Genomic DNA, 13,354 nt, shown 5'->3' with positions numbered 1-13,354 from the left:
TTAAGTGCGGGGCAATCCCAAAATTAAATTGGGTTTTTGAACATTAAGAAAATACATCATTGTCCAGCCGTGGAGCATTGGCACGCATGACATGCATAAATCATATGACTGTATTTTTAGGCTGAGTGGCATTACACAATCTATATCTCTTTATTTTCTACTAAGTGTGCCAAGTGAAAACCATGAGATGTCACAAGCACTTTTATTAAAACACACTGATTGAAATACACCACAAAAACATAGTTTCCTTACCCTGTTTCAAAATATACGCTCTTCCTGCATGTTGCTAAAGTCTTTCCAGAAAGTGCTAAGGCTAATAAACATGTCCATCTCCAGGCGTCTGTTTACTTGTCTCTTTTCTCATTGCCCACACCTAGACGTGATTCCATAAAAGCCAAATTCCCAGTGAAGCTGTTCTTATTTATATTTATCTTTTTTTAAAGCTCTGGGTACAATTAAACAGTTACTGAACTAAGATGACATTGTCACTGTTCAGTTCAGTCTGAATTCAGTCATTTCAGCAGTGTAGGGGCAGCACGGTGGTTAGCACTGTTGCTGCACAGCAAGAAGGTCCTGAGTTCAATTCCACCATCAGGCCGGGGTCTTTCTGTGTGGAGTTTGCATGTTCTCCCTGTGTTTGAATATGTGAATGAATATGCTGCTGCAACCTGCAGACAGAGGTGTGCCTGTGGTACAAAAGCAACACCTCGTGGGGCTAAAAATGTTGCTAAATGTAGTTTGGAGCATTGAGGAAGATGCATAAGTGAGCTAGGCCTGGTTTAGTTGCTGACTCTGGGGGTGGGGCTTTGTGTGTAGAGAGTGAGAGCAGATTATGGGTTATGGAATGCAACACCAGATTTGTTTAAATATATAAACAAAAACAAAAAAAAACCCTTAAAAAGGCTAAGCTGGAACTAGATTCATTCCTTCACTGTGCAGCTGCAGAAGTAGGAGATGAACAAGATGAAGAAAAAAATCCTAAAGAGGTGAGAAGAGAGTTATAAAAATGGGGGAACCGTTACAGTAGTTCCTAGCTTGTGCTAACAAGGAGGGCTGTTATTTAAACATGGAAACAGGATGTGGACACAGTGATGGATGGATGGAAGTGAAATGTGTGAAAAAGACATTAGTCATACAGGTATTCAGAGGAGCCTGCTCTCCTCCAAACTCATCATTCCTGGATAGGGGAATGTGTTCGTTCATCTGTATGGCTTTCTCATTAGGGGCCCGAGAGTTCACTCTTTCTCCTTTTCCTACCCTATACATCTATTCTTTTCTTTCCTGGTAATGTGGTTACATATCGCTGGATCTCTTGGTCTGCTTTTGTTATTTTCTTCTGATATATATCTCTCTGAACACACATAAAATCCATTTTTTCTTTACTTAGTGTGTCTGAAATATTTTCCCATCTTTCTTTTTCTTGCACACATTTACCTCTTTTGATTGGTGGTATTACTGCCACACAATCCTAATTCTCCTTTGTATTTATTTATTTATTTCTATCTTTTTTCTTCCTCTAAGATTGTAATCTTATTCCCCTTACCTCTAAACTACTCCACTACCAATCTTTTTTCTTGTCCGTAACCCCCTCCCTTCATTTTCATTTCCCCTGACATCACTCTTTTCCTTTCTGCCACTCCACTTTGCTCACTCTTTTCCTCTTTCAGCACACTCATTCACGCCGTCCTCTTCGTTCACTGCAGACTCTTTTCTTTTTCTCCCTCTCCTGGCTTTTTCACATTTGCGTGCGCACACGCATACACATACGCACACTTCCTCAATTTCGTCCCCAGGGTATCACAGGAACAGGACCTCTATCCAAACCTCTCAACTTTTGACAGTTAACCTCTTCTACATCTTCCTCCTCTACCTCTAAATTTTCTTCCTTCCCACTCTCTCTCTCCCCAGTGATGGGAACACACGAACAGCAGCCTCTTTTCCTCCTCCTCCTCCCCTGCTCCCAGGTCTTTGACCACAGAAAAGTCTTTTTAAATCTGTCTCTTGGGGGTGAAACTAAAGCAAGTAAAAAAAATAAATCTTTCCTTCTTTTTCACGAGACGCAGTTCAGGTTGTCTATGTACTTCTGCACATGAGGCTCCTATTAAGTAAATGGTAAATATGCAGCTGAAAGTAGGTTTACAAAAATATAATATAAAAGAAAAATAAAACATAACCTTCAACAGGAAGAAAAGCATGTGAATTTAAATAAATATAATGCATATTTGTCTTGAATTACGACACCAACGAATGCTAACTGGGGTCAGGAGTGACTAACCATCCAGTCCAAGTCCAGTCACTCGAATAATACTGGAGGTGTGGGTTAGAGATGTGTTGATTTACAAAAAACACAATTTTATTTCACATTGACAAGAAACATCTGCTAAATTGAACCACGGCTCATAAAAAAGAGGTCCTGGAAGACTCCGACAAGAAACATTTGCTTTGCATAAAGTAACTTTAATGGGTGGTAGATATTTATCACTTCACAGTTGGACAAACTGTCTATGAATGCAGAATTTAGTAATGAGTCATCTGCGATGTGCACAAAGAATTCATCTTAAATGAACGCACACTTTTAATGAGATAGAAAAGCAGCTATTTTCCAATTAAAGAAACTTCACTACACACCTGATGTTTACACGGACTGATGTAAACACAAAGTGTATAAGATTCCTGCACACTGACACCATCCTAATGAAAAAATACTGAACAGGAAGCATCATAATTTGGGAATGCATTGTTGCCTATGGGTCAGAAAAGCTGAAAAAAATCAGCTTTATCAAGGTATTTTATAGCATTAGGTCACTGTGGTTGTCTGCCAGCTGAAGCCCAGTGTAGTTGAGTAAAGCAGTTGGATAGTAAGCCTAAATATTGATGTAAATTGGAAACAGACAGACTTTACTTTTCATCAGTCAGCAACACTGTAGACAGGCCAGGCAGAGCGGTGACTAGAAAGATGCTCGATGTGGACGAGGCTGTGTGTATGTTGAAAAGTGGCCCAGAATAGGGACCCGAATAACAGCGGAGTTCAACACAAATTGGAAAAGCACTAAAAACATAAAATACTGCGTAAGAAGCACAGATGGAGGCTGCATTTTTTTTAACACCTAGTTTTACTTTAGCGCTTTATTTGTTATAACTTTGCTCTTCTTTGCCGCTGGCTGATGGACATAAGCAAGCGCAGCACACAGACTGGTTGTTTGTGACACTACCCCCTGGTGACAGTAAACATATAGATTATAGTCTGCAAAGTTATCTGTAGGCTGTCTGTAGGACCACCACTTAACCTGAACTTGGGGTCACAGGCTCATTTGTCATTTAGATAAAGACTGGACCACAGTTTACATCCAATCACTGTGAAGACCAGGTCATACTCACAGATCCCATTTACAAACTTTTTCTTAACATTGTATATAGTCAATTACAGTAATTATGAATTTCAGAGTGCCTGAGCATTACTGTCTTATCTTTTTGGGTAGTTGGCATCTTTGAGAAAATTGCAGGGCTTTAAAATGGGCTTCTCTTGCCCACAACTGACTTCCCACAATAATTTAAAGCTCCTTGAAGATAGTTTGTTTGTGCCCACATATGCATAAACAAATGCTCACCCCCTCTCTGTCTGCCCTATGGTTATACAGTACGGAGTATGTAGACAGACTGAATATGCACGTTGGGTATTCTGCAGCTTAACTACAGGAAAATATAGCCCACGTCAGACGCATGCTATTCCTGCAGGGACAGAAGCTTCCTGCTCAGAGCTGCACGATCTCTGCATGGACTGATGGAGAAAGTCTGAAGGCCAAATAAAGAAAAAATTAGTTCATACTGTACATTCTGTTCTTTCAGCAGTTACTCCCAAAACAACGGCAAATGCGAAGCTCAAGTTCCAACCTGGATGATGAATTAGTCTGTATTTGGAGCAAACACATACTTTCATGCACATTAGCTTCATCACTTTAAGCTCTTACTTCTCAAGATAAAATCAGTAAATTTATTCTGGATTTATTTTATGTAAGTTTACACTATCAACAGAATTCCTGGGCAGGTTTGGCTGTTTAGACGGACTATAGCAGTATAATCATCAGTTCTTTAGTAAATCCTAAACTACCCTCACCAAACGATGACCTTATATTCAGACAATATGGGGAATATTAGTTACTGTACTGTAGTTACTGTAAACAAATACTTAGAGTAGTACCTTAATATGCTACAAGCATTTATTTTTTTTAGCAGAAGCTATGTCACGAATAAACTCTCTTTCACCAACTACACCCAATTATCCAATAGCATATGTACTGTGGCACTATACTGACTCATTTGAATCCAGTGCAGTTCAGTTTTATTTAGACAGCGCCAAATCACAACAACGGTTGCCTCTAGGACCTTTATATTGTCAGGTAGACCCTACAATAATAAATACAGAGAAAAACCCAACAATCATATGACCCCCTATGAGCAAGCAGTTTGGCGACAGTGGGAAGGAAAAACTCCCTTTCAACAGGAAGAAACCTCTAGCAGAATCAGGCTCAGGGAGGGGCGGGGCCATCTGCCGTGACCGGTTGGGGTGAGAGAAGGAAGACATGATAAAAGACACGCTGTGAGTTATTAATTCTACAGTATCTTACTCTAATACTCCAAATCTCCACTGTCCAAGCTGGGCATATAGAGAGGTGGAGGTTCTCATGTATAATACATATTATGACACCATCATATTGCCGAGCCACCATCTACCTATGGGCTAAAATTACACATTTTAAAAGTACAAACTTAGAAATGCATCATATGACTTTAATTTTATGACAATGACGTGCAAGTTTGCTCGACAAAACATGTATTATGCATGACATTATGACATCATCACACTGCCTTGTGACTACATTTAAATTTATATACTAGAGCAAGATCTGAGCATTGCAAGGATCCCAAAAAATGGCCTCAGTCGATATAATAGTCTTGTATGTTTGTCTTGTAGTTCTTCTCTGGCTAGTTAGCCCTGATGTAACCGGCCGTGCCCCACAGAAGGTCGAGTAAACTCACCTGGTTTGGCCCCATGTCCATTATTCTATATTCGCTCTAAAATTGGACACTTATTAGCAAAATTAATGCAAATTGCATTAGTTGTTACACTCAAGTACAAACAGACTGTTTTTCTGGCTCTGGGTGCCAAATACCACGAATACACGTCTGTGTTTTCTCACGCTAACATTTTGTGATATGACACAGTGACAAATTAACTCGCAGTTCTAATGTGTTTTGTCTGGTTCTCTATTTTGCATTTGCAGAAATTCGGTGATGATTGCCAGTGCTGTGCTGTTTATTCAAATCAAACTCACGAATGCATTTCACATAAGAATTTAAAAATTACAAATTTTCTTAGCATGGTAAAAATACTATCTATAGCGTAACTAGCATGGCAAAATAAGAGCTGCAAAATATCATCAGAAGTAGAGGAGCAGCATTCAAACATGACTTTTTTTAAAGCGCTAATTTGGTCATTTTTTGTTGTGTTGTATATTTTGGCAGAATGCGGTCGCTGGGGCTGAACCTTTATGTTTTTGATTGAGAGTTCTGGTCTTTTATTGCCCCTAACGTTCCAATGGTCTTTGAGTCAGATGGGTTTGCAGAGTCCAACACAACGTTGTTGTTGGCAGGCAAGCGAGACTGGGGCGAGAGGGGAGAGCCGAGGAATGCTTTTCATGGAGAGCTCTTGACAGCGGGACACAGCGCTGATGTACCGATCAAGGTAGAGGTGTGTGAGCATGTGTGTGCATCTGTAAAATATTGTGTGTCTCAAAAGTTTGGAACGCTGCAACACAAACGAATCCTCAGGAGCTCATTGTTATTACCAGGTATGTTTGAAAAGTAACATTTACGTCTTTAGTTCTGCCCTGTACTGTAGTAAAACTTAAGATTTTAAAAACCAAACTCTATGTGTACTTTCCTGCAGTACGCTTCAGTGACAATTTGTCTGTTCTCAGGCTTAAATTACACCAATACTCACAAGTGTGCTATTTATGCCTTTGGAGAAACCTTGCTGTTATTGTTTATAAGCCATATTCCATTATCACATCCATAGTTTCTAAACTGATTATAAACCAACAGGACTTCTTTTTGCGTAAGGCCACATTTAGCCTTTCAGGCAGCTTATTGGACAGAATTAACTCACAAAAAACTGAAATCTCACTTATCCTCTTCCTTCTTTTTCACTGACACAAACGCACAAACATAAAATAAGTTGATCTTATGTTAATTGAGGCAGAAACTGCAGAGCACAAAGTGTACAATCATTTGTGTATTTCAGGAGCTTTCTCACACAGACGCTTTCTTCTTGTTCTGACCCATTCACTTCCACTCCATCAGCAGGTCAGCTGCTGCTTGTTACCCCATCCTGACAGTTAACTGTGTGCCTGAGGCTGGCACAACACTGCGGGCTGCACGACACACATACAGTCACACACTTTACGTAAACCAAAAGCATACACTTGTCTCTCTCTCGCTCTCTCACGCACACACACACAAAAGAAAAACACACAGCGGACAGAAAAACTTTGAGGAATCTGCTGAGTGGTTTGTTCAGCAACTTGATCCCCTCCGCGACTCACACCATCAGTTCCCGAGCGCACACACACACACGCACAATCAAAAGGTACTTTGGATTATTGCCTTTTCATTTTGCTTTTATAATAGATTTTACAGTTAAATTATACCGTCAGACCTTTCAGAGAGACATGATTTATTTTCTCCTACATGTTCGCACTTTCTTTCTCTTTTTACAGTCTCTGATCTGTCCTTCTCTTTGTGCTCTTTCACTATAGCCTTTCTAATAGCTAGTTATTTTGTTCCGGCTTTCCTCTCTTCTCTCGACTGCACCTGTCTGCCTTTCCCTGGAGGAAAGCTCCTCCAAAATCAAAAGTAAGAATCAAGGCTATCATTTAGAAGAAACTTACCAAACAAGTTGCTCAATTACAAAAACAAGGGAAAACTTGAGGTTAAAGATTTGCCCTAACCTTTGTGAAGAAATAAACCCTCAAAACTATACCCAACAATCCCGCTGAACATGAAAACTCTTCACGGTTACCACATAATTATGGACTTCCTTCCAGAAACAACGATCAATATGATCAATGTTCAAATTTCAGATAAATGATCTGAAACCACTTGTGCAAGGTGTGAAATCTACCACCGACCGCTTCTTTTCGGGTTCATGCTCCGTTAAGAGGAAAACATTTGCTGGAGAAAAAGATATGACTCATTTATAATGACACACCCCACCCAGGAGAGAGGTATGAAAGCTATTATTTTACTTTACTTAGGTTTAGAGTTTAATAGTAATACATTTTCACTTTGTTTTACATTATGCAGCTGTGAGAAAATGAATGCTGATCAGGTTATTAAAAAGGTTGTCACTCTTCAGACGGCTCACTGGTGCAGCTGCGTGTAATCTAAGGCTCCTAGTTTCTGAACCTTACGCATATGTAATTCAGAAATGAACATATGTCTTCATTTGTAACTATACAGCATTGTATGAGTAACACATTATTGCCTAACTTCAGGCCAAAATCTTGAAAAACATATTAAAATTCCACAGTTTAGCGTTTTTACATGGACCTTACTGACCTAAAGGTAAATGCAGTAAGTATATTAGGTATGCCCTGCAAGATATTTTCAACTGCTCCTTTATTTTTCAAGGGATCGCCACAGCGGATGGATCGGCATGTTTGATTTGGCACAAATTTGACAAAGTATGACCTTCCAACCCTCCCGTTTATCCAGGCTTGGTACTGTGAGTAAACTAGCTTGTGACGCCCTGCGTCTCCTCCCGGTCTTCAATACGTGATTTCTCACATGTAAAGCAACCAGGTCTGTGTTTCTGACAACATTAATATATACAAAAAGTTACATTCATAAGAAATGTTTAAGCAACCATTGAAATTCTGGTCTGTTGAAATATAAACAGTGGAGTAGTTTGAACTCATAGAGAAAAGACAGAAGATACTTGAACATGGAAAAAATGGTATAAGAGGCCTTTGGAGGAAACATGACTGTAAAGTTCTGCAAACCAACAAGAACCTGAGAGCACTTTAAACCTTGAGCATTCTTTTAAAGCTTATAAAGGGCTTTATGAAAACCACATCATGCACAGTATGCACTTGTGAGAGTGGGTGTGCAGGAATACTGTGGGCTAACTACATAACTGCAGACTCAGGGAAGTGAAGAAAAGTACAGTAAGTTAGAAGAAAAAAAAGAAAAGCACTGTGTGAAAGCCAGCGGAGAGGCACCACTCGCGCAGAGTTAAGGGATGAAGCCATGGAAGGATGAACAGAAAGCAAATAATCCACATAAACAGCTACCTGCTAACATTTGAGGATTTACAACTAAGCTGCAGACTGGACGTGCAACTGACATTTTAATGACTACCTGGGGTAAAACTGTGAGAGAATATACTTTAGCCTCTGTAACCCTGTATTTTCTTCGCAACCTGTGAGTTAAAAAGGAAAAAAGAAAAGGTAAAGATTGACAGTGCTGGAGAAATCTTGCAGTCCTGACTTGTTGGAAGGTGATCGTGTAGTTGCTCACGAATGCACAAAACTATGCCCCTCTGTCACTTCTGTCTTTGAATTGCTGGAGATAAAAAGAAGACAGGAAGTACATTAAGATACCGTGTCTATCTCCTGTGACGACAGGGTCTCCAAAACATCCACGTAGCCTGATAAGGTTTGTTTACACAGTTTATGCATGTCATATCTAAACACTAAACAATAGATGCTAGGCCTCAACGAAGGTTAAAGGCCACAAACTTCTAGTTTAGTGTGTGTATTTTTATGCCTTCAAAGTTCAATATCTCCTAATCAGAAGGTTGTCAGCTCAATAACAGCCTGCTCCAGTATTCCAGTGAGTAAGAAATACTGTCTGCTTGAATACTTTAACTACTCAAATAGAGTAAAAAGTATTACCACCATTCCTGGCTGGCCAGTGCATGGTGCAAAGTAAAACACAGAGATGTGCTGAGCCTGAATATGATGGCACACTCAGCTCACTTTCATCCTGATTCAAAACAAACATTTATTTGGTTTTAATAAATGTAACATTGACTTAAAAAGAAAACAACTGTTCAAAAGTTTCAGATCATTTCACTCCAACCTTCAGTACTGAACTCAAACAAACATTCATTAGGCTGCAAAGCCTTTTCCCCAACAGAACAGGAGAGCAGGTGGTCTGATTGTATGCAAGGAATCCAAGGCTGGGGTCAATTTACTTATTTAGTCACAGTCAGGTTACAGTCACTGTGAACATAACTTTGCAACGACCCAGGCACCAACAAAAGGAACACTATTTACACGTACAGTACGTGGCAAAAAACATTCATTTATAGTCTACAAATCTCTGTAAAATAGCCACTGTAAATATATACATCTGTATCTTGTGTGTCTTTTTGTGTTACGCCTTACAGATAAGCCAAGACATAGTTGACGTAAGATAAGAAATAGTTAACACGCTTGATTAGGTGCACATTTGGGTGAATGTGTGTAAAGCAAAGCGATGTCCTCGACCTGGCATTTATCAACATTCTGGAGGCAGACACTGTTACTCATTAACAGCGAGTGATAACGAATGCATACACACACACACACACACACACACACACACACACACACACACACACACACACACACACACACGCGGTACCACCTGTGTTAAGCACCTGATTTCAGTGGTAGAAAGCAGACTATTTACTCTAAGGGAGCCATCCATATTGACATAACTATAAAAACAAGAGACGAGGGATAAGCGAGGGCGCAAGAAAGAGAGCAATAGTCATAAAAATAGCTTATAGCTCCCCACGTTGTGAAAGGATGAAGATTTAGACAATTCAGTGATTTCAGAGCGATTTGTCATAAAACATAAAAAGAGAATTTGGGTATTTCATCATTTCCATTACACAATATTGTTGGTCATCATCGCTAATGTAAGAAGATAAAACTCTACCATGCCAAGAAAAAACAAAAAATCCAAGAGCAACGATTCCCGCCACCTTTTTCCAGACTCAAGTTCATTTAAAGGTGAACTGAAGAAATGACCTGTAGTCAATGCAATACAAAGGCTTATGCATTGAAGACTCTGTGAAGGCAACGTCAGTGCTGAATGGTTTAGCGACATATGCTGCCATCCTGGCAACATGATTTTCAGGGAAAGTCTTGGTTATTTCGGCAAGACCGTGCCGTATCTGCACATAGCATAACATCAATGGCTTCATAATAAAACAGGCTGAGCGGTGAACTGACCAGACTGCAGTCCAGACCTGTCAGCAGTTAAATGACTCTCACTCAGGCAGTGTTTTGTCCAAAAGTGAGAAGCCTACTTTGTTAAGGTGACAGAGTGGAGTTAGAAGTAAAGCTCATCAAATTAATACTTACTTGGTTATCACTTAAATAAACATGTCTTTTCTTTCTATTTGGATTTGTTTTGTACTCGTCAGTTTGAGCATCACACTTTGAAGATCCGCGATCCAGCACTCATCTTTTTCCCTCCTTCATCATCCTGCATTTCCTCCTCTCCCTCACATCTTTCCACCTCCTCCTCCACCTGTGTGTTTTCTGGTTCATTGGGTGGGGAGTTAAACATTCCAAGCATGCACATAACACACACACACACACACACACACACACACACACACACGCATGCATGCATGCACACACAAATTCATGCCCCCCTCCCACATTCCACACCAATCCTCAGCCATGACTAAACTCCATTTGTTCAGCTCTGGTCACTGTCTTAGTCCACTGCTTGTGTTTGAGAGAGGGGATAAGGTGCTTGTGTGAGATTGCATGTGCTTAAGCCATAGTTCTTTTTGCTAATCTCTTCTTGTCAACTGACATCTAAATGTCCCCCAAAACCATAAAAAAAAAAAATTACCCCAAATAAGTTAAAGCCTTTGTAAGCGGCTTGTTGCTGCAACATTCTTGCCTGTGCTGGATTATGGTGATATTCTATATATGAATGCTTCTGCTCAATGTCTTCGAATGGTTGATTCTGTGTATCATGCTTCTCTGAGGTTCATCACTAACCGTAAATCTCAGACTCACCACTGTGAGTTATACTCTCAGGTAGGACGGCCTGCTTTGGTAAGTCGGAGGAACTCTCATTTATACAGTTTTATATATAAGGCGATACTTGGGTTGCTGCCTTCTTATCTATGTTCCCTGCTTGTAATGAAACATGCTGGTCGGTATTCTCTTCGTCCGCATGGCTACTTGTTGCTTTCTGTTCCATTTTCCCGAACTGAACTTGGTAAAAGAGCTTTTGTCCATTTAGCACCCTCGGCTTGGAACGAACTGCAGAACGACTGGAAAATGACTGAATTCATTTCATTAAGTGCTTTTAAATCTAAACTACGAATCCTTGAGGCCAAGTCCATAACATGCAACTGTTTCAATTAGATTGATTGTCATTTTAACAGATTTTTTATTTTTATTTGAATTTTATTTTATTTTGTTTGTATTCTTTCACTTATTGTTGCATGTGTGTTGTTGCTGCCTGTGTTTGAGTCATTTCTGTAACTGTGAGACATCTGCTGCTGCCTATCTTGGCCAGGTCTCCCTTGAAAAAGAGGTTTTTAATCTCAATGGGATCTTCCTGGTTAAATAAAGGTTAATAAATAAATAAATAAATAAAACACGACTGAAACAAGACTGGTGGTCTCAGTACTACCGTGGTGTATGCATGTTCCACACTTACATCTTTCCAGTTAAAACTTAAAAGCTAACATTATCTTAATCTTGCGAAGCTCAACATAAAGTTGACCAAGTAGCAGTATTTTAGTGATGTTTAAATGTAAGTAAATGGATCTCACTCATTCGTGTATTTTCATCTAGCACAGTAAGAAGTAAAAGTAGTCATTATGCTAGTTTAGTCTGAAGCTTTTGTATTCTATAATTTGCAGCTTGCAGGTTTAATCTACAGGTACATAACATTTCTGAAATGTTGCATCATGCTTATAGGTAGCTCGAAGTAGCAGATGAGTGTCTCCAAAGTTATGAGTGTCTCTAGTGAGCTTTTTATCAAGACAGTTTTATCAGGGAAAACCCTCTGACATGTAATGTCTCAATATTAACATTGATTGTTATTCTCTCAATGACAAATTCAAAAACTGTGGTCAAAATGTTGCCATAGGAGGATTCAGTGGCACTGATCAGGTCAATCAAAATAGCATCAAGTACATAAGAAACTCTATAGAAGAACTGACCCGAGCTTCTTAGTAGATAACCTGTTTTAGACAGTAAGGATAATCAAAATCTAAATTGGTACCAGTGATACTGACCTCTTGAATCAAGAGGAACCAGTTGAGTCTGTCAATCATTATATAGTGACGTTTAAAAAAAGACCCTAATATGATAAATAGAGTTGATTATATATAAAAGTAAGAGGATGAAGATGTGTTTTAGAGACAGTCCGATACACACTGTCAGCATACTCCATTACTGACAGGTCTAACATTGCATGTAAAGCAGCATCTGGAAATATCCAAAAGGCAAACACCAAAAGTACGTTTTTCAAAACATAATCAATATGTGGTGTAAAAGAAACCTCAGCTCTCTTTCTTTTACAGACGCAGGATTATGGTCCTTTTATTCCATCTCGCCCAAATTAGAGACTCGATGATCCGAGACATGTTGCAAACAGGCTTACTGTTCTTAACCACAAAAAGCTGTTTATTCAGAAATACATGGCTGCATCGGGACAACAAGCTGAAAAAAAGTAACGAAAATGTAACTTCCTCCCACTGGTCCATTAGCTGACAGTTAAACTGTAATTCCCAGGTTAAATTTTCAGTGTGTAATAGATGCTGTTAAATGTTCAAACCTAAACTGAAGTGCCGCTGTATTCTTATGTGAGCGCTTTCCTTTCCCCCACATTCTCCATTTTCCACTACATCCCACTGCCTTCCCTAAAGCTCCAACAACACAACAGTTAAATCCCAGAAAGCAGCTCATAAGGACCTTTGTTAATTACATATAGAAGAATAGGCCCGTTGTGATCTGGTGTGATAATGGTGCCAGTGCAACAGAGGGATTACCTTTGGATAATAATGCACTGAGCTGACCAGTGTGATGAAGGGCCATGTAGTGGGAAATAATTAACACAGCTAACTGTTCTGCAGACCCTTCAGCAAGAAATCAGCAGGATGTGGTTACTTGGAGCATATTAATGTCCTGAGTTGCCTCAGTGTAACTAATATCTGTTTTCAAACTCTGTTTTTGTAATCTTTTACAGATCTGGTCAATGTTTTGCCTTATTTTGGGAAAAAAAGCAAGAAATGTCAGTTATGCAATTTTCTGCTGATTTTTAAACC

The 13,354-nt window shown here is 39.4% G+C and overlaps 1 protein-coding gene across 3 annotated transcripts in view; it reads right to left on the bottom strand.

Moving 5' to 3' along the window:
* Positions 1-13,354, bottom strand: part of fgfrl1a (fibroblast growth factor receptor like 1a) — a 71,272-nt gene that overhangs the window by 46,452 nt on the left and 11,466 nt on the right. The window lies entirely within an intron of this gene.

The sequence above is a fragment of the Mchenga conophoros genome, linkage group LG2, assembly GCF_057382185.1.
Source record: "Mchenga conophoros isolate Kocher_MC1m ecotype Shallow Benthic linkage group LG2, M_conophoros_male_GT1.1, whole genome shotgun sequence".
NCBI classification, from domain to species: Eukaryota; Metazoa; Chordata; class Actinopteri; order Cichliformes; family Cichlidae; genus Mchenga; species Mchenga conophoros.
This window is presented reverse-complemented; position numbering and strand designations above follow the sequence as displayed.